Here is a 23,489-nt window from a genome sequence, read left to right on the forward strand (position 1 = left end):
CGGTTGATAATACATAACTAATGATATTGTCATGGTTTGGTTAGGCTATGCGTCTCATGATTAATCACAATATTTTTTGTTAATAACTCATTAAAAAAACCGTAACGAAAGTTTCTGCAAAAAAAAAAATGTTGCTTAAAATTACTTCAGGAATCTTTAATTTACGGATGTTCCAATTTTTAGAACACTCTAGTATACACTCTATTGCATACTTAACATCCACAGTCAGGAATAAATACAGTATGAGGAAGTGAATAAGATATCAATATTCGCAATACAATATTAATATGTTAAAATGATTAATGATTACTCTCAAGTTTCATTTAAAATGCTCGAAGCTCATTCTAAGATAATAATAATAATCATTATATTCAAGAATTAGTGAAGATAGCCATAAATTTTATACGAACAAAAATAATTTAAAAGATACTTAAATGAACAATAATGTATAAATATATTTATTTATTTAATATTTGTATATTTATAAAGGAATGGTTTTTTGAATCTTAATCTCAAGTATTTTAAAATAAAAATTTTAATTTAACATATAATCTTATATTGAAAATAAATAGCAATATTATAAAAAAACGAAATGCATAATTTCAAAAATACAATATAATACAAAAATTTAATACAAAATATTAATATATAAATAATATTAATATATAATATATTAATATATAAATGTAACTAAACTAAAAAAATAAAAATTTTTTTTTTTTATTTAATTTCTTGCTCTATATTTAAATAAGATATTTTTCTATATTCTATATTCTATTGTTAAATAAATTATATTAACTTTACTCTAACTATATATATGTACTATAAAAATCAAGAATGAATATAGACTAAAATATAATAAAATAATATGAAAGAAAATAAAAATGAAATAGAGTGAAATAAAGTAGTATATATTAGAATAAAATAAAATAAAAATAAATCACCACATTAAATCATTAAAATAATCACAATTCAACAATATATATATATTATAAAAAAGTTTTAAATGAAATTCAAACATTGCTCTTTTTTTATAGAATGTGTATGGTTTAATTCCAAAATATATTTGGAAAAGAATTATGAATTACATAAAAAATAAAAAAATATTTAAAAAAAAAATTATATGATATTAAGAGGAGCATATTATGTTTCTATTTGATCTTGTATAAATACGAAATATTTTGTTTATTATGTGAAAATGATATTAATAATGATATTAATTTTCAATTGAATTCTCTTTTTTTTATTTTATATTGTAGCTAGATATCTTTAAAACAGTACCAATTTGTATCTTTTACATTACTGAAATATGAAAAATAAATTCAATATGTTGCCAATATTAGTATTGTTGAAGATACACAATGCAGAAGTTGATTAATAAAAAGAATCATTTATTTTTGATTTGCTGTGACTTTATTTATGTGCTTGTATACGTATGTATATTAATTATATCACGATCTACAATTTCTTCTATATTATACATTATCGAAATTATACATAACTTTATTATATTTGAAAATTGATAATTATTTACTTCAAAGAATAGATTTCATAAAAAACTATTTATAAAAAATATCTGATAAAGTATTTATTAATTATTTATACAATTAAAAATAAGTTATAAATGAAAGAATTAATAATTTTTTTAAATTTATTTTCTAATATAAAGTTTTAATCAGCAGTCTAAATACTATATGATGATACATTAAAAAACGGAATGAGTATTTTTTGTTTTTAATAAATATAGTTTCATGTTGTTGAATTTTTACAAGTTGGAAAATTTATATTATGTATTTTATTAAACTTATATTATATTTTTTATCAAACATTATGTTCCAAATGTAAATAGAGAGAAAAAAAAACTTATACATATAATTATTTTATATTAAGGTCTTTTTATTTTTAATGTAATCATTAAGCTTCTTTATTTTTTTATATATCATTTTATATATCATATTGTCAAAAGGACAATAAATACAATAATACAATTTGTAACTATTTCTATACATAAACTACACTATATTTTCAATAATATTAGTTTTTGATAAACTTCTTTCTTCTCACTTTTCATTTCTAAAGGAACAATTTTTATTTTAAACGAAATGTTTATATAGCAGTTTTCACATTTAAAAGTTAATTAAAGAATTGTTTAGAATGATAATAAATAATTATCTATTGAATATTGGATCTTTAAATTTTATTATTAAATTTTTAGACTGATTATTGCCCATTATAAAATAGCATATTCTAATCAATATGTTATTAGAAATATTTATCGAAAAAAATTACAGGAATGATATCACGTATACGTATATGGTAATAATATATGATATTTTTTATATGGAAAAACAGAAATTTTCCAATCTTGTTATATTATATAATTATAACAATAATCTGTAATCAAAATAATATCATTAAATTCTTATTCATGATTAATTTCTTCATCAAAGTATTACGATATATTGCATGAAAATGCATCAATTGATAAAAAATTTCAAATTTTAATAAAATTTTTGACATAGATATCACTGACATGAATCTATAAATTATATTTTTAAAAATTTTTTATTAAAATTATTTAAAAAAGTTAAAAAATGTTAAAAATAATTTTTATTATTTTCTTTGTGATTCCAACTAACTTTTCTTATATTTAATAAATTAATTCTTTCAATTTCTCAAAATAATTATGGATGTTGAATCTAATTTTAGAAAAATTTTCATGTTTTAAGTGAAACATTTTTGATTATGTATTAGATTTTTGAATACCTATTTCTTATAAAAATATGCATTGAATAAACATCAATAATCTAAATAATTTTTTGCGAATAATATTTAAATCTATAATATATGTTCATAAATATTTTTTTATTACAATGGAATCTTTTTAGAAAATTCAAAAAAAAATTTTTTTTTTGAGACAAATATTTTTTTAATTAGAATGGAATATTTTTGGGAATATTTAATAGTTATATAAAAAAATTTCTGAAAATAACTTATAATAATAAATGTTTTACATCTAATGAATGTCAAATTAAAAAATTTTTAGTATTTTTAGTATATAAATTTTTTCATATTTAAGAATAATCTAATTTTCATTAAATATTTCCACGCTACTGATAGTTATGAACTACATTTAGATGTTTCTCATAAGTAAAAATGCAAAGGATTTAAAATAGAAGACGTGCAGGAAAAACATTTAGTATTCTTCTATGAATCAATCAATTATGGTAATTTTTATCAAAATATTTCTATACTTTAGAAAATAAGAATTATCGAATCTATGTTTATATAATATTTTTTCAGCGAAAATACAATACCGAATTTTGACTATTTGTTTCTTTGTTATCTTATATAGGTATATATTTAATAATATACATTTGAACTTATATTCATTATAATTTCGTAAAAAAATCATACTATTTGGTGGATTTATTCCAGTGGTAAAAGCCTTCTTTTTTACATTTTGTTCTTTTATTGTTTTATTTTGTGCTTAATTTTATTTCTTCATTTTTTTCAAATATGTTTTTATTTTAATTAATAGATAAAAAATAAAACAATTTTTTTCAAATTTTGCGTTTTTAAATGAAAAAAGAAACAATTTTTTTTAGAATTTATATCTTCATTAAAGCAAAGTCTTTTTATAACGATTTGAAGAAACTTAATATATGATTTTTTCTGTTATTTTATGTAATTTTATATAACAAATATCATCGATATTACAATAATTTAAAGAAAATTATATTTAAATCAATATTTATATGTCACGTATAATGTTTAATATACATTATGTAACATATGTTTAATATATGTAATATGAATAGTATATGTAATAATATATGTAATAATATATGTAAAATATTATATGTAATATAGTTAGAAAATAAATATATCATATCATAAATATATATGAAATAAATATATCAATATAGGAAATTATTATGAATCTTAAAAATAAAAAGAAAAACATCAATTGCAGACAACTGTTCAGATATGTAGAAATTACATTCAGTTAAATTAAATAAATAGTTCGGACAAAATAAAAAGATACATGTTAAAAATTGTATTTGTTCTTGAAGATAGCTATTTAATCTACAAAAATCTATTTCAATTTGAATTTTAGCAAAAAAGTCTGACTTTCGCCAATTATTTGGAAATAATTATTCGTGTATGTAGATTCAAGAAAGAAAGATTGGACAAAGATTTATTAATAAATTTGTCAAAATGGCAAATACAATCATTTCAGATAATGATTTATACTAAAATCATTACAAAGCCAAGCGTAACAATAAGATAATAAATTATGCTAAAATTTTAACAGTAAAGAATATGTATTGAGATTGTAACTATTGTTGCAAACTGTTAGATTTTTTCTGTAATTTCAATAATTTTAAAATATAAAATATTATAAAATGTTTTTTTCAAAAATTTTATATTTTAACTTTAACTATTATTTTACTTTACTTAACTTAACTTTTATTTTTTACTTTTTACACAATTGCAACAATTATATATTATAAAAGTACTATTAGTAATTTCAATAATTGTATATGATTCAACAATTCCCAAATGAAACTTCACACAATAATATTTAGTTAAAAAAAAATTCAATTGTAATTACGAATGTGTCTCTTAATACAATCTATTTTTCATGAATATTATTGAAATTTTTATTTTGTAATGACAATTAGTATTGGTTTGAATGAGATATTTATATGGATGGAATAATATAAACATAATGTAAACAAAATATATAAACATAATATAAATAATATAAATAATATAAATAATATGAATTAAAATTTATAAAATAAATGTATTTTAAATATTAGCTATACAATATTTGAATGAATGTTGTGCAAGGGAATTAATGTCGAATAATTCCATAATTTGGTTATAAATTTCAATAGAGAATTATTATAATATATAATAATTTTGATATAATTATAAGTTATATCAAAAATGATAAAAAAGCGAATAAAAAATAGATGTATCTTACGTGATAGTTCAAATAAAATTATCATCAATGTTATCAAAAAAAAAAAAATAATTTATATGGATTGTAAAAGTGATAATAATTGTTATTATTCCAATAATTAGTAGTGAAGAAAATAATAATCTCAATAATATTAATAATAATATTAATAGTAATGTAAATGATAATAATGAAGATTGAATAAATATATAATAGATATATAATAGATAAATATAAATATCATTTCTATCACATCTGCTTATAGATAAATAATATTAAAATAAATATGACATTCGATTTTTTAATACAAGATTTGCTTTTTCTATTATTTGATGATATAATATAATAAAATATATTTGATGATATAATATAATATAATATAATAAAAAAAATGTTAAATTAGATAAATACATGACATTCTCATTCTATCTTTTTGACTATTATTCAACGAATTGAATATTTTAGAAATTATAGAAAAAAAATTGAAAATGATTTTGATTGTGCATAGGAAATGTTCAATATGTACAAATTATATATGTGAATAATTTTTATAGTACTATTTGATTAACTTTCAATTTTTATACAAATAAAACGTATTTTTCAGGAATATTAACATTGTATAATATTTAATAAATAATAATAAATAAAATCATAAGGAATTGTAATTGAAATGAAGAAAATTTATTCTTAGAAAAAAAAATATTTAATGGAATGAAAAAATAAATGAGATTTTTCATAAAACGTTATTCACATATATCACGAAGTTTTCATAAAAATTAGAAAAACAATAAAATCAAATTTTAATTATTAAGTTAATAATTATAGATTGCAACATATTAATATTATAGAAGTAATGAAATGATCTCATTGTATTATATACTCATATTATATTATATTATATAGTATGAAAATTGATGGAAAAATTTTATTCATTTATTTGATATAGAAAATATAATATGAAAAAATTGCGGACTAGACTAGATTGCTATATAATAAATATAACATTTTTAATAATATTTATTAATAATATTTTTTACTTACAATATTAAAATGGTAATTATAAAATTATTAAATTTAAATAAAGATATATTTTTACATATACATATTTTATACATAATATAAATATATAAATATAATTCGTTAATAAAATTATATAAAAAACTATATAACGAAAGTTTTTGCAAAAGAAAATGTTGTTTAAAATTACTTTAGAAATCTTCAATTAAAATAGATGTTCTTACATTTTTAAAATATTCTAATAATACATATAATATAAAACAAATCGATATTTGGAAAAAAATAAAAAATTAAGACGCTATATCAATATTCAAAAAAATAGAGAAAAGTGAAATTTATAAATTAAAAAATAATAAATTAATTTGTGTATAGATGAATGTTTTAAATAATATCATTGTACAATGATCATCACATAAAAATATTATATATATCTTCAAAAAAATTTCTTTTTTATCCTCTTTATTATTTGAATTTAATTCATTTTTTTTATTTTAGTGCATACGCTATAGTGTTACACTATATGTATAACGTATAGTCCACAACAAAAAATAGTCTATTCACAGTCTATTACACATGCAACATAAAAATCATTAATTATTTATTACATTTGTAAAAATAATTGCAATATTCAAAAACAAGTACGATATTAATTTTATATTTTATTTCTGATAAATAACTATTTTTTTTTAAGCAATAATAGTGAATGTGTTAAGTAAATTTTTGAGTTGAATATTTTATATTTATTGCAACTACTGCAATATCTCATTAATTTTATGGTTTCTTAAGTGCACTTGTGGTCAAAATACAATATCAAAAATGATCATTAATATTTTTAGTATAAATTTTTTTAGTTTTTTTTATATTAAATCTTTTCTTAATATTTTTATTTAATTGTATGTACAATTACATTGAAAGTAAATTTTCAATGTTTTGTTTTATTGTGTTTAATATGGAAATAACGATTAGTATAATTTTATTTTTCAAAACTCAATCATTTATATAAACTTCAAGTCTCTTCGTATTCATATTCTGAGCAATGAGATTTTTGTTCATTTCTTCTATTGTTAAAATAAATTCTTTATACATATAGAAATTTTAGGATGAGTAATTCATTTTAGTGCAAGCATATATCAGATGATTTATAATCAAAATATAATAAATGATTATACAATAAAATTGAATACTTAGAATATTTGATTACAAAAGATATTATATCAAAATTGATGTTGAGTTTATTATGAATTTTTTAATAGCTAAAAATATACATATAACTGTTCATATTTTTGGAAGTTTATTGAAAATTTTATTATTATTATTTTGTTATTACAAAATTTTTATATGATTTACTTAAAAAAAAATCAGAATTTAAATTTATTCAAAATGATTTGAAATATTAAAATCAAAGTACCAATTTTAGTCATTTATAAAATATTTATAAATAATATATATTTGTGATCCGAATTACATTATAGTATCAGTTCAATGGATTTAGATGCTATTCTTTTCCAACATAAAAATGATTTAAAGTTTCATTTATTAATATATTGTTTTAAACATTAGAAATAAATATCATAACTTTAAACTAAAAATTTATAATATTTATAATGATTAATATTGTATAAATATTGAATTGATTTCATATTTACTTACAGTTAAGTTTTTAAAAGAATTATTGAATGTAAATCTTTGAAGATTAAATAAAAAAGATATAAATCTGAGAATTATCAGATGTGTATTATAATAACAATAATTATGTATGGAAACATCGAAGTGATATGTGAATGAAGCATATGAGCTTAAATCTATGTGTGATTAATATTGTCGTCATTGAAAATAATCCTTTTAAGATATATATTTATCATTATCGGAAAATCAAGAAATTAAAAAATTATAAAAATAATTTGAAAAACAGAAATATGTTTGAGATACGTAATGCTTTAATATATATATATATATATTAAATATTTAAAATATATTCTTTTTTTATCTATAATATTGATAAGTTCTCTAAATAGTATTTATGAACATTATCGTTCACAACTTTGCACATTTTTTTTTGTAAACCTATTGATCAATGTAAAAAAAATATATATATATTTTTATAATAATATTTATATAATATTATTTATAATAATGTTTTTATTTAATGTTATTATTTTTAATTATTATTTATTATCATAGTGTTATTATTTATAAAAATTTCTCAAGTTATATACTATCAAAATAATTTCTATTAAAAAAATGATTAATTTAAATTAATTTTTTCATATTTGTTTTAAGCTAAAGCTTGTTATTTTAAATGAATTTAATATATTTTAGTAATATTTTAAGGATTCAAAAAATTTTAAAAATTTCTTAAATGATGTATAATATTTATTAATTAAATTGTTATTGGTTTATCGCAAAAAAGTGATAAAATTAAATTATAAAAGGTTATTATATCTATAATTACCTGTAATAAAGAATAATAATATTAATTAACAAAATTATTATCTGATGTCAAATATCTATTCAATAATATAAAACAACTGATGAAATTTTTTTTAAATTGTTATTTGATTTGAAAAATTATCTGATCAAAGAATACATCGAAGAATATTATTGAAAGATTAATAGGAATTTGAAAACTAATAGAGATTAAGTGAATATATTAATAATGTAATGTAATGTATTATAATGAAATTTAAATATAAATGTGAAAAAAAAAAACAAAAAAAAAAAAAGAAAACATTATAATAAGGTATATTTTTTCATCATTAAGTTTATTTCAATATCTATAGTGTATATATGTATATTATATTTTATGTATATTCAAGATTACACTAATATCAAAATTGATCTATAAGATACAAAGTTAATACTAATTGTATAATAGCTAATAGAGTGTCAGGAAAAAAGACATTAAGATATCAAAACATTAAGAGACACATTGAATATACAAATTTTTACAATATTCGATTAATATTAAAAAAAAAATTGAAAATTCTGAATTAATCAGATAATAGAAAAAGTATTCAATATTTATGAAAAATTATAAATGATAATGAAAAGTATTTAAAAAAGAAGATATAAATAAATAAAGATATAAATTATTTTATTTAATTTAGATAGAAATAATATAATGCACAATAATGATTGCTAATTATCGATTGATATTGACATTTTGAAAATTTGATTATTAAAGACGAAATCGAAAATCATAATGACAAACAAAATGCATGGGAATGAATGTATAGGAAAAGTTTAATGAACATTAACATTTTCCTATATTAGAAAAAGACATATTAAAATATTTATTTAATAATAATCTATAAATAGAATATTTTTTCTTTTATATGATATATTATATATATTATATTTTATATGACAAAGAAATAATAAATCTATTTGTATTTGAAACAAATAGATATGCAAAACAAAAATGAAAAAATCCAAACTAATTATAACTTGATATATAAATTGATTAATTAATTTAAAAAAATTTGTTCTTCAATTTTTTGAAAATTGTTCAAAATGCAGATATAAATTTTATAATTTTTTAATTTTAAAAATGATCAAGAATTTCGCGTTAAGAAAAATAATAAGAAAATCAATCTAATATTTTATTGTATAAAAATAAATATACAATTATTTATAAATATTATATATATATATATTTATTGATAATATTATATTATCAATATATATATTAATGATCATTTGTATTGTATATATATAGAATATTTATAAATAATTGTATATTTATATATAATATATAATATATAATATATATAATATAATATATATATATATATATATATATATATATATATATATATATATATATACTTAAACATTAACATATGCTTAATTTTATATTGCAAATTTATATTATATTATATATTAAAGTATCAAAGTAAATTAACAAATATTATGTGCATAAATTTATAATATTCTCATATAAATAATTGAATTATCGAACAAAAAAATAACAATTTATATTAAAAAAAATAAATTCTAAAATAAAATCTAAAATATAAATAATAAATATATAATAAATATAATAAATTGTTAATAAAAAATAATATTTAATATCTTAAACTAATCAAAATATATTATAGAATAAAGAAAATATTATATATAAAATATTAAAATCATTCAAAACTAATACTTAATTTTTATAAAAAATTGATATTTTAATTATTTTAAATTATAAATTTTTAAATAATTCGAATATTTTTGTGATGAAAAATGATTGTTATTAGGGAATAAATTTAATTAATTAATAATAATAATAATTAAAATAAAAAAAGAATACATTTAATAAAAGAAATAAGAATAAACTACATTATATAGATGTGGGTTGTGCCGATGTATTTATTTTACTGAGCTCACTATATCACATCGTTTTACAGCAATTCAAAAAGGAATAGCAATCACGGTCTAATGACACGTAAATATGCAAGATTTGCATATTGCATTTTTATACATATAAACTCAATTCGATGAACAATTTCTTCTTTAATTATAATTTTAAAATTATATTCCTGTCATATCTATATTTTTTTAATATTATTCTGAGATAAATTCTGAAATTTTTGTTTTGGTAATACTTCTATAAACGGATATATTAATTATGTATCAATTTTAATATATCTAATATCTATTTCATTTATTCTAAATTTATTTAGAATAAGAAAAATAATATTATGTATTTATATGTTTAGTTCTTTTACACGAATATGGATTTTTTACCAAAATAATTATATAATTAAAAATAATTATCACAATAAATCGATGTTGGCAAATTTTAAAAGCAATTAAACTCTGCAAGAATTCATTTCAACCATATTACTTTTTTTATTACCAAATACAAAACTATTAAAATTCTATCTCAATTGATATAGCAATCGTTGATTATTTACATAATAATCACAGTACAAAACTATTGTTTAAATGATAAATCCATTATCCATTATTACATCCAAGTGATGTTCTTTCTGATATTTATGTTGCCTGCAATTAAAATTGAATTTTTTGACTAAAATTGAATAATTTACCTTTTCTTTAAATATTTAAATATTTGTTTAATTCTATTTCAATGATTTCTATTTGATTTTACAAATTGACTTAATACAATGAATAGATCAGATTTCATCATTAAACATATTAATAATCATTCTTAAAAATATTAATGAATTGATAGTTTTTTTGTAAGGAAATGATTCAATATTCTTTTCATTTGTATTGTATTATAATCTTAATAAATTTAACATTGGGATCTGCAGGCAACCGGAAAATATCTATACAATTAGATTTATTTAATACTTTTTTTGGATAAATCTTTTGAAATATTTTCAGAATTCGCAATTCACTATTTCTTTCTATTCGCATTCCAACAAAATATTCAAAATATTTTACTTTGAACATTCAATTGAGATTTGAAAATGAATCATTCCTTTTAGTCTTTTTTAATGACTATTAAAATAGATTATATCATTAACATATAATATTACATAATTAAAGTTTATGAAATCATATAATACATATAGGCATCAGTTTTAAATTGTGTCATACTCACATATAAATTCATTAATTCTTTTATTTCACTGTTTTGCACTTTTTTTTATTTCGTGTAAGTTTTTTCGTAATACACAAACATATTCGAAATCAATTAGTTGTTATATATAAATAGTTTCTCTTAAATTACCATACAGAAATGCAATTTTTATGTTATATCATTTTTAGATCTATCTACAGCAGTGAAAACATCAATCTAATAATATCATATTTCACGACTGCAGAAAATGTTTCTTTATAATCTTTTTCTACATAGTCTTTCATGATGAGTTTGATTGTCTTATCAAATTGTCTTATTATTTTATATTTTCTTTTGAAAATTCAGCGATAGGAAATAATATTAACATTATTTGATTTCGGAACTAGAACTCATATTTCATTTTCTTCAAGAGATTTAAGTTCTTCATTGATTGTAGATATCCATTTATTTGAATCTTCTACTTCATAGATTATTTGTGAATCGCAAACAGCAAGGAATATTTCTATTATTTCACGATGAACGATTGATTCTTAGGGTGCTAGCATCAGTTCAATTATCATTGATACCGAATATCTTCCACAAAACAGATAAGAATTTTATTGAATCAGTCGAAGATTTTTTGTTTTCTTTAATAGCGATATCGATTTATTCTTATCGATTTCACTATTCGCTTTCATATTTGTTTTATTTATCTCATTATTAATAAACTTAGTTAACTCTGTTAATTAATTATTAATTAACTCTGTTGATTAAATTTATTAACTGATATCTAGATTTCATGTTAAAATTAACATCTCTACGAATATAATATATTTTTACAACAAATTCAATCGATTGAATAATCGATAAAGTTATTATTTATCTGAATTTATATCCCATTTGCTCCTTTAATCATAAACATGAACGTAATAGTTACTTTCGAAAATTCATACTATTATTCTGGTGTAACATTCATTAATATATTTGTTTCTGTCATAAATAAAATTTGACGTAAACTTTAATATATTCTAATCACATATTTATATCAAGAATCATGAGATTCCTGGGAAATATGAGAATTAGGAGAAATATAATTCTTTCGATATTCTTTCGCACAATATTTCTCCTATCTTTTCATAGGATATTTGTATTTTGCATATTTAACAACATTTTTATATAATATAATTAAATATAATAATATAATATAATTATTATATAGTAATATAATATGTTCTACAACAATAGATTCTTAGGATATTAACATCAGTTCAATTATTACATTTGTGCAATATTCAAAGTTATTTAGTTTAAACTCTAACAGAATATAAGAAATATATTAAATATCTTAAGAATAACACCTAAAAGAATATATCAAAAAAGTTGATTCATGAATTTTCTTAAATCCGTACATATGAAAAGATATGTATACGTATATGCTAATAATGTTTATTTGTTATTGATATAAGATGTTATGCGAGCATTAGATTAATTATAATGAACATTGCAAATTCGAAAAAAAATTTAGTATGACTTACAATTATTATACGATTATTAAATATTTTAATACGATTATTAAATATTTTACGAATTATGAATTATTTATGATTTGAAGTGATGAGCTGTAATATTTTTTTTCAAATATTTGTTAACATTTCTACAATTAGATGTAATTCCTACAAATCTAGCGTAATTAATAAATTCTAAGAAATGAAGTTTTCTTCATTTTTGTAAAAAGATTAAAAGTTTAAAAAAATAAAGAAATATTAATGTAGTGGGATTGGAATTCAAATTTTATTATTGAAATTGATCCAACAATAGAAAAATAAAATGTAGAAAAATATGAAAACTAATATATTATATTAGATGTAAAATCGTATATTTAATGGTATTAAAATATTTAAATGTATAAAGTGCGCATTGCAGAAACAACTTACTTGTATAAAAAATGTAATTATATGAAAAATTATATGAAATGAGTAATTTTGAAATTCAAACAATGAAAAAGAAAATTAATTCTATGCAGATTTATGAATTAAATATGAATGATATATGAATGATAATCATTGATATATCTTAGAAAATATTAATACATGAATGAATTAAATGAATTAATGAATTTAACAAAATATATGAATCAATATACAAATAAATCAATGCTTTAAAAGAATTATTTAAAAGAGTGCTATAATTTAAATTAAAAAAATTAAATAAAGATCTTTTACAAATTTAATAATAAAAGATATAATTATAGAGATTAGAGAAGATTATATAATAATGATATAATAAAATCGCATTTATTTTATTCTGAGGATTAAAAAGAATTATTAAAAAGTATATGATCATTAATTCTTCTATATATATTTTATTGCATATTAATAAAAAAAAATATTTTTACTAATAAAAAAAATGAATAATATATATAATTAAAACAAGAAAATATTGAAACTATTTTATAAAAACGATTCATATAATTTGTAATTTATTGATTATATAAAAATACACATTATTATGATAAATCAGTTAATATTCTCTATCAAACAATTTTTTTAAAAATTGAAATAAACAAAAAAGTTAAAAAATATGTACCATTGGAATTTGTGTCAACAATACAAAACACATGGTTTAAAGTAATATAATTCTATGTTAAATATTTCTGAATTATATATGATTTGATTAAATTAAAGATGTTATTAAGAAATGTATCGATTATATATTACCGATGACGCCTTAATTTTGTTTCAAATTAATTAAATTAATGATACAGTGTTCGCGCCTGAAATAATAATATTATAATGATGATGGTGGACGTAATAGCTGAATGTTTTTAGAATGCTTTTCAACAAATATCGAAACAAATGATGTATTTCTTAAAGATGAATGGACTGTATTATTGATTATATACAATATGCGTATCTATAAGAGAATTGGATCTCTCACAATTTTATATATAGCTAAACGTGTCCTTTGTTAGAATACAATATATTCACAAACTATTTAATTGTTGTATTCGGCGGTCAGATGTGATCCGATCAGATGATTACGATGTGATCACCATGAGATTCTCGTCATCAGTAAAGTTTGTATTTTTAGAAAATTCTTTTTCAGTTAAAATCGGAGGATCACAATTTTTCGCCCACAATCTATAATATCGCAATCAATTATCATCCAACCCGCGACATTCCCAAGTTAGAAAAAAATTTCTAGCGTGGTATAGTGATCTCTACATAAAGATCTCAAGAACAATTAAAAACAGTACATATCTCTTTTACAATTTTCCTCGAATTAAAATGATGCTAGTTGCGAGTCAACCATTTCTGGAATATGTTTCCACTAGGATAGATCCAGCCAGATATGAGTTATATCAAAATATACAATTACAAGAGTCGAATAAATTCTTAAAAACGATAGATTTCCCAGCTAATTATTCCTTATTCAGGCCCAAGAAAGTGTCTGCGTGCGATAATAATAGAAAGAAATTTCTATAATATAATAAACTGTTTATAAATTTTACAAGCAACAAGTGCTCGCGAACACAAAGTTTTATTAAAATATTTGCAATTAATTAATATAAAGAATTTTTTTACTATTTTGTTACTATTTATTGATGATGGATATCTTGCTTTTAGTCGTTTTGATTTTGATTTTCGGAATTTTTTCGCTTTGTTTCACTATCAAAATATTATTATTTAATAAATTAATATTTTTTGAAATAATTAATGGACACATTCATGTATGATCTTGTATTTCAAAATCTTTTTTCGAATAAAGACTTCAATTAAAAAAAATTCTTTAAAAAAAAAAGTTCGATTAAGAAAAAACTAGTTATTCTTTAAAAAAATCTAATTTAAAATATATTTTCGATTATTGAACGTAAAAAAAATAAATTTTAAATTATAAACATTTATTATTATTAATTTTTTAAAAATCTTTTTTAAAAACTAACTAAACTACTAAAAAATTTTTAACTCAAAAATAATCTTATTATATTATGAATTTTACGAATTCTATTGAATAATTTTTGAATGCAGTGATAAAAACAACAATAAAAATATATATACAATATTTGTCTATAGTAAATCATCTTAAATGTAGATTCTAAAAGAATAATCATAATTAATTTCTATATATAATGATAATGTTTGCTTATATGCATATATATATATATATACTATATTCTAGTAAGAATATGATTGTTTATGATTGTTTTATGATTGTGTTCTATCTATAATGATAGATTTTACCAAGATTTGTATTCACCTATGCTGTTTTTATTATCACTATGGATAATATGATCTATAGATTGCAATTTATAGATTTCATGGATTGTTGCAATATGAATGGCATATTGTTTTAATTAAGTTTTAATTATAGTATATGGAAGATTGTTCTTTTGTTATTATTGTTATATTATTTGTTATATATTCATAACAATATCATATAAAAATCAAATTTTTATATATCGCAAGTTTTTATAAAATATGATTTCTTTCAGGAAAATAGCATTTTATATCCTTCTAAGAACAATTAAACCGAAATGTGGCTGAATATAAAAAGTAATGATAGATTTCGAATACATTGGATTTTACGATTTTTGATTTGTATGGATAAGAAACTTGTTAAGAATCTTAAAAAAGTACATCAAAAAAATTGATATTTGTGAATTTTCCTGAATCGTTAAGATGTATGAATGAATATGTTCCAATACAACATTTGTCATCCAAACATTTGTTTACTATTAGTATAATCGAAAAAATATTAGCATTGGTTATATTTATATATTATATATATAAGCATCAGAAACAATTATATGTTATAAATTTTAAAAAAAGAAATTTGAAAAATTTGATTCAAAATTAATGAAAACGGACTTTCAATGGACAAAATATATACGAACACAGGTGAGTAATTTACGACTAATAAATTGATTGACAAATTTAACTAATCAAGATTCGTATAAATATAGTAAGTAGTAAGTACCACTGATAAAATTTTGAAAATGTCGATGAATGAAAATTTCCAGTGCATGTAGATATCTTGAGCGTCGAATTCATTGGTGTGATTCACAAGCACATTTATAATTTATTTTTATCTATTTTTATTTTCATTGTCAAAGAAAATTAAGTCAATGATAAGCCGTAACGAATTTTTCATATCATTTCTCATATTTCAACATCGAGAGATTTGAAATTTGCATTGTTTGAAATTTGTATTGAAAGTAACTGCCTATATTTTGAAGTTGCTGGCAATTACTATAAAGTTGAAAATTAAATACAAGAATATTAATAAGAATATTAAACCAATATGAGTATATTATTCGAATTATTTCAGATAATTATCGATAGATGCAGTGAATATATTGAGGAATTGATAAATAACTTCATTATTTATATATAATATTTATATATATTATTAAGGACAAGACTTGTGAAATGATCAAATAACTTAATTTATATTTCCAACAGTTCAAATACCGTTAATAGCCTGACAATAATTTATGAGCGGATATAGTTTTCCTAACGTTTTCCAGATCTTTAATTTAAATAAAGGTATCATAGCAACGGCCATCTCACAAGCCACGTTTGGACGCCATGCGATGAACCATCGTGGAAGCGAATGCGAAGATTCTGACCCCCACGCGCTGCAATGCGATCCCGCGACAGCCCATTCTTCAAGGCTGTCCTTTAGCGCGACTGGTTCCTCCAATCCTTTCTTTGTGTGCATTTTTCCCGAAAAGCAAGAATTAAAGAAACCAAGAAACCAAAGCTCGCAACAGTCTTGCAATAGAATTGATATAGAAATAGAAATCAGATAGAATTCGACGATGACACAATACACATTAAAATACAGTTAGAATCATAACAGTTAGCTGCAAAGAATCAAAATATCACTATTTTTCACTCAGAACTCATAATATAAACGAATATACAGTCCTACGGTAGTAGATGATCTTTCGAGCAGTAATATCAGTTTAAGCACCTTATTTGTGTAATATTCAAAGTTTAAAATCATTTCAGGAACCTCTTAATTAATGAGATATTTTTTAAATCCATTTACTCATATTTATAATAGATCATTTAAGGAATATCGTAATATCATGTATCGAATATCGTAAAAGGAATAATATTGTAAATTTTCATCTAATATATTAACAGTAACAATGAATCATATATTCAAAAATTATATTTATCCATTATATATTATGATCTTTGAGTCATATCACAGTGCTAGGAATGACTTTATCTGGTTAATTTTATATGAACATGCAAATTTATCTATTAATCATTTATGACATCAGTTTTAGTCATTCCAGAGCTCTTTTAAAGTACGCTGATAACGCAATCTCTTTTTTGTACACTATTCAATGAATAAGCAAAGGAAAGCTAATATTTTTTCGATTTGTGGCATGTTATGCTTTATTGCTTTAAAAAATATGATAATGCAAATAATATTGCAGACGAGATTTATATTGTTTACGGAAAAGGTACTACAACGATCTAGGTGTTACTACGATCATTCGCAATTAGTTTAAGAGATTTAGAACTGGCAATTTTGACTTGAAAGTTGAAGATTGTAGCGACCGCTCAGCAATAACGAATACGGACTTTATCAAGGCCATATTTGTTGAAATTCGCGATATAATGTGCAAAAGATAATAGACTAATATTTCCAGGAAAACGATAGATAATCATTTAATTAAGATAAGATATGTCAATCGATATGAAGTTGAGTTCTATAATTATTGATTTTATGAATCGCGTCTCTACATGTGATTTTCTTTTCCAACAACATAAAAGAGATCCTTTTTTAAAGAGACTTGTCACTGGAGATGAGATTTGGATTTTGTATTAAAATATGCATCGAAAACGCATATGTTTTAAAGACAATAGATCTTCAACTGTCGCAAAGCTTAGACTTCATCCGAAGAAAATTCTATTATCTATTTAATGGGATTGGAAAAATGTAATTTACTATAAGCTCGTTTCTCAAGGTGAAACCATCAATTTTGGAAAATACTACAATCAGTTAGATAAATTAAAAGATGCCATAACAGAAAAACGGTCAAAATTGTCGAGACCACGACAATATAAAACTGCATGTTGCATTAATTGTAAGAGAAAAGATGTTTGATTGATATTCTATCGCATCTTCTGTACTCTTAGATTTTGCTCTATCCTATTACTTGTTCCTGTTATTAAAAAAATTCTCTCCATGATAAACGATTCCAATCCGTAAGCGAAATAAAAAGGCACTTCAAACAATATTTTGTAAATAAACTCCAACAATTTTGGAAAAAGGGAATAATAAAGCTTCCTGAGAGATGAAAGAAAATAGTGATAGATATACAGATAGAGCAAAATTTCATATATGACGTAATAAATTAACCTTAAACAACAAATATTATGTATTCATTTCGTATCAAAAAGAGAAAGAAATTTATGAGACACTCTAATAGAATTATGTAAAGAAGTTAAAAATATAATTCGAACGAAATATGCGACTAAAATTAACAATTTATATTATCAATACCATCAATACCATTTTCTATAGATATTACATATATTAGATATTACATATAGATAAACAAAACAATATTGCAGAGAATTATAGAATTTATGGAAGGATTTAGATCACTCACCTGTGTAATTCTCACATATTGTACAAAGGAGCTAGAGTGCATCATGTTTTTAACAGCTATCGTGTATATATCAATGACATGAATAAAGAACATTACTATATATATTACAATAACAAAAATAAATATTATAAAGACTTTTTTCGCAAGACGATAAAACTTTTCTAGATTATCGTGTCAACTTACTACATTAAAAATTTACGCTTGAAAAAAGTCTGAAAATTTTTTTCAAATATCGAGACCGCTGACATGAACAGTATAAAAAATAAAATCCGCATTGATGATTTCTCAATACATTATCATTTTTTTATATCTATTAACAATTAAAATCATTCTCAACTTTAGGATTTTGCTAACTTATATTATATTAGCAAATCTGCAATTTCCGATATTTTCCGTGAATGATTCACACGATATAGGAAAGAGTTAATTTTGTAATTTAGAACGAAAATTCTTTAAATCATATGCAAAGAATAGACTATCTTCATATGATATAATTGTAAGTTTTTATCTATCATAATGAAGAGATTAATCACTTATGATCGTCAAACTTATGCATTTTTTTGTTAAAGAGCCATAAAAAAATATGTGTAAATGTGCACAAGAAATATAAAATATGCAATAATTAAAATGATGCCTCTTACATTTACAAAATCTAATTTGCATCAATAAATTTGAAATAATATGAAAGCTAAATTATAAATATGCTTAGGAACAAATCTATTTATATACATAGGAAAACTTTAAAATATGATATTAAATATGATGCGTTGCAAGTTAGAATATTGCTCCTATAAATTAAATTAGAATGGATGTATTACGATCAATGGATTTTCTGCAGACTAATCGAGGTAGAAATAGTAGTTTAACTAGAAATAGTATTCAGCAGAATATATATAACCTCTATCTTCTCTGATATTTGTTTGATATCATTAATATTTGTTGTTACATATTTAATGTGCGAAAATCCTTCGATCTTAATGAATGAAATTAATCTGAATTGAAATCATATATAAAAGATTATCTGGCCAATATTTATACTTTATACTTTAGGAAAGAAAAGAGTAATCATTACTCAATCTAAAGTTTGGATTAATCCTGGATCGGATTATTCAGATATTCATTCAATAAAGATGACATAAATATTTCAACATTATTTATAATGTGATACTTGGATTATCCTGTTTGTTTAAAATTCAATGTTGAATGAATTTAAAAGATTATTTTTCAGTTCCAATATCAGCTTGGATTTCTTTTTGAAAGACATATCCGAGAAAGTAATCCCATTAATGTAATGTCCGAACTATATATAATATTGTTAATACGGAATTTAATAATACTATTATATATATATTTTTTTATTTAAAAAAGTATATCTGGCAGAAAATATGAAGCATTCTATCATCTAAATTGAATAGAACAATTTCTAATATTGACAAAAAAGACCATTTTTCTTTAGTATTAACAATAATGAAAAGGAAGTCATTTCTAAGTTTAGAAATGAAGACTTTAGATTTTATATAGTATTTCCAGAAGGATTTATTGCACGCGTTGGCAAGAGACCATAATATACTAATCTCCTTATAGATTTTTCCCATCAAAAACTCTCGAACATGAAATTAATGAACATACAAGGTGACACTGGATTAAAAAGATTAATAAACGAAATGAAATTTAGAATACTGAAAAATATAAAAAGCATATTTTATCATCTGATAAACTAGACCAATATATTAATAATCTTTTTTTTGAAATATATTAATAATCTTTTTAAATTTAAAAGAAAGATTAAAAGTATATAAATCTTCTTGGAAAGAATATTGAATACTTCTAGTTAAATTGATTGGAAAAACAAGAAAAACAATTTCTCACCAAAAAATTTAATTTAATTATTCTAATATTATATATATTATATATATAATATTAATATATATTATAAAAAATTATTCAGAAATTATAAATGATAAAAGCATATAGATAGAATTAATGAGAAAGAAAAGAAAAGATAATAAATGTTCCGAGATATTTCTTGAAATATTCTGTGGTGCAGTTCTTTTTAGAATGTTCTTAAAATAAAAAAAGATAATAAATAAGATTCTGATTCAGACAATCTAAACAACTCTAGTAAGCGACAACGATATCTCAATATCTAATAAAAAAAAATAATATCTTTTGTATAAATCGTAAAGTACATAAATCTCAAAAAAGAAAATAATATAAATTTTATAAAAAAACTATTTCAAAATATGCTGAAATAATGAAAAAAAATAATTGAGATCCTTTAATAAGAAAAACAAGAAGAGGAAAATTATTGTATTACAAAATTATATCATTTCATCGTATAATGAATCTTCTAGAATATCAGGTAATGATAAGAATAGGGCAAGATGCCAGAAAAGAAAGAAAAAGAAGATGATTTCTAATACAATATTATCAGACAAAAGTTCGATTAAAAAAATCCAAACTATCTAAATTAATGATAAATTAAATTTATATTATTAATTATAATATTATTAATTAAATATATATCAAAAAATAACTAGATGTTTTTAATAGAGATATCAAAGAAATATTATTATTTTATCTTTTATAAATAGATAATGGATAAAATATGAAGTAATGAAGTACAGAATATCCAAAGTATGAAAATCGAACATATCTTTTTTGAATTAAATAAATTTGAGAAATGACTATTATGGCACAAAATAATTAGAAATAATCTCTAATCACCTCTGTTGAATTCTAAAATCCAAAATAATTCTGGACAATTAGAAATATTGATCCAATTATAAAGAAACCGGGATTAATAAAAAAAATTTATATAAATTTTAAAATAATTTAAAAATAATTTATATAAATTAAGATAAATATGCAAAGTACATTAAGGTACAGTAAAAATGACACTGATTAAAATATAATATACAATAATATTAAAAATATTAAAAATGATGTCATCTCAAAAAATATGTTAGAGTTAATCTTAAAATATTCTCTAATATTATTAATAATAATTATTTATTATTAATATTATCGATGTTAAAGTTATTACGATGCACTTAGTCCTAGTGATGTCGTCTCAAAAAATATGTTAGAGTTAATTTTAAAATATTCTCTAATATTAGTAATAATAATTATTTATTATTAATATTATCGATGTTAAAGTTATTATGACGCACTTAGTCCTAGTTGTAAAATTAAGAAAAGAAATATAGTTTCTTCGAACAATATATATAAAATTAGAATAAGAAATGTAAATATTATATTTACATGCTGCAAAACAGTATTGTTTGTTGAAAAAATATCTCGTGGGCAATATAAGGTTAGGAAAGATTCTTTCTATCTCCATTTAATTTATTGATGTTAAAATCAAATGTTAAAATTTTAAATAATCATGAATAAAGAGATTTTCTTATATAAATAAAATATAATTTTAATTAGATATTCAATTATGAAATAATCTCGTTATTTGTCTTTCTCTGTCATATAATCAGATTAATATATTATATGTATTACATATACCTACATTAACAAAAGCAGAAACAGAAATGTGTGTGAAAATAAATTTCCATTATGATCAATCAGATCCGCATTTTTTCCTCAGAATTTTTTTCCAACAATAATCGCGTCTTTTTATCTCATATGTAAAGAGAGAGAATAAAGGCGGCAAGAACGAAAATATAAATTTAACTATCTTATAATTAATTTATCTTATAAATTAAATTATTTAATTAAACTCTTTTTAATTATTTAAGTTATAATGCATCGTGAAAATTTGTTATTACAAAAAACTTTTGAAGGCCAATAAAGTAATTGTTTCTATACTCATGATTCTGTAATTTAACAGAATTACATAACGAGCAAATAACGAGCTTCAATAACTTAGACCGCATCTATAGTATCTCTATGTTACTATGGATTTAATGAGTAGGATCATTATTAATAATTATTGTTTCATTGCAGCTTTATTTTTATACGTGAAAGATTTCGAAAAAGAAATAAATAAGAGCATATTTCTAAAAGAATTCGTTATATTTGACGATTTTAATCTTTAAATCCTTAATTTAGAGAGGTATTAAAATATCTGAAGAAAATACCATTCTTTAAGAAATATGCATAAAAAAAAATTTGACTCCAGAATAATTTTCAGAAAAATTTATAAATATTATATGATATTATAAATTATATATAGATATTGTACGCTGAGAAATACATTGATAAAGAGTACATATTATTCATAAATTGTACTATTTTTGATTATTTGTATGTTTAATATAAGATTTTCAGATGAGAAAAAAGATTAAAATAATGATAAATATCCATATTAGGAATTTCGATGAAAAAGAAATTTT

General features: G+C 20.1%; 1 protein-coding gene and 1 long non-coding RNA gene across 2 annotated transcripts in view; both read right to left on the reverse strand.

The window, feature by feature from the left end:
- Positions 1–23,489, reverse strand: part of LOC107995580 (protein maelstrom homolog) — a 278,703-nt gene that overhangs the window by 110,480 nt on the left and 144,734 nt on the right. The gene's annotated exons all lie outside the window — the stretch shown is intronic.
- Positions 10,267–12,803, reverse strand: LOC133667495 (uncharacterized). Its single transcript, XR_009833153.1, has 2 exons — positions 11,550–12,803; positions 10,267–10,984 (listed from the first exon to the last, which is right to left on the reverse strand). It is a non-coding gene; the product is annotated as an uncharacterized LOC133667495 (long non-coding RNA).

Source organism: Apis cerana, linkage group LG16 (genome assembly GCF_029169275.1).
Source record: "Apis cerana isolate GH-2021 linkage group LG16, AcerK_1.0, whole genome shotgun sequence".
Taxonomy (NCBI): domain Eukaryota; kingdom Metazoa; phylum Arthropoda; class Insecta; order Hymenoptera; family Apidae; genus Apis; species Apis cerana.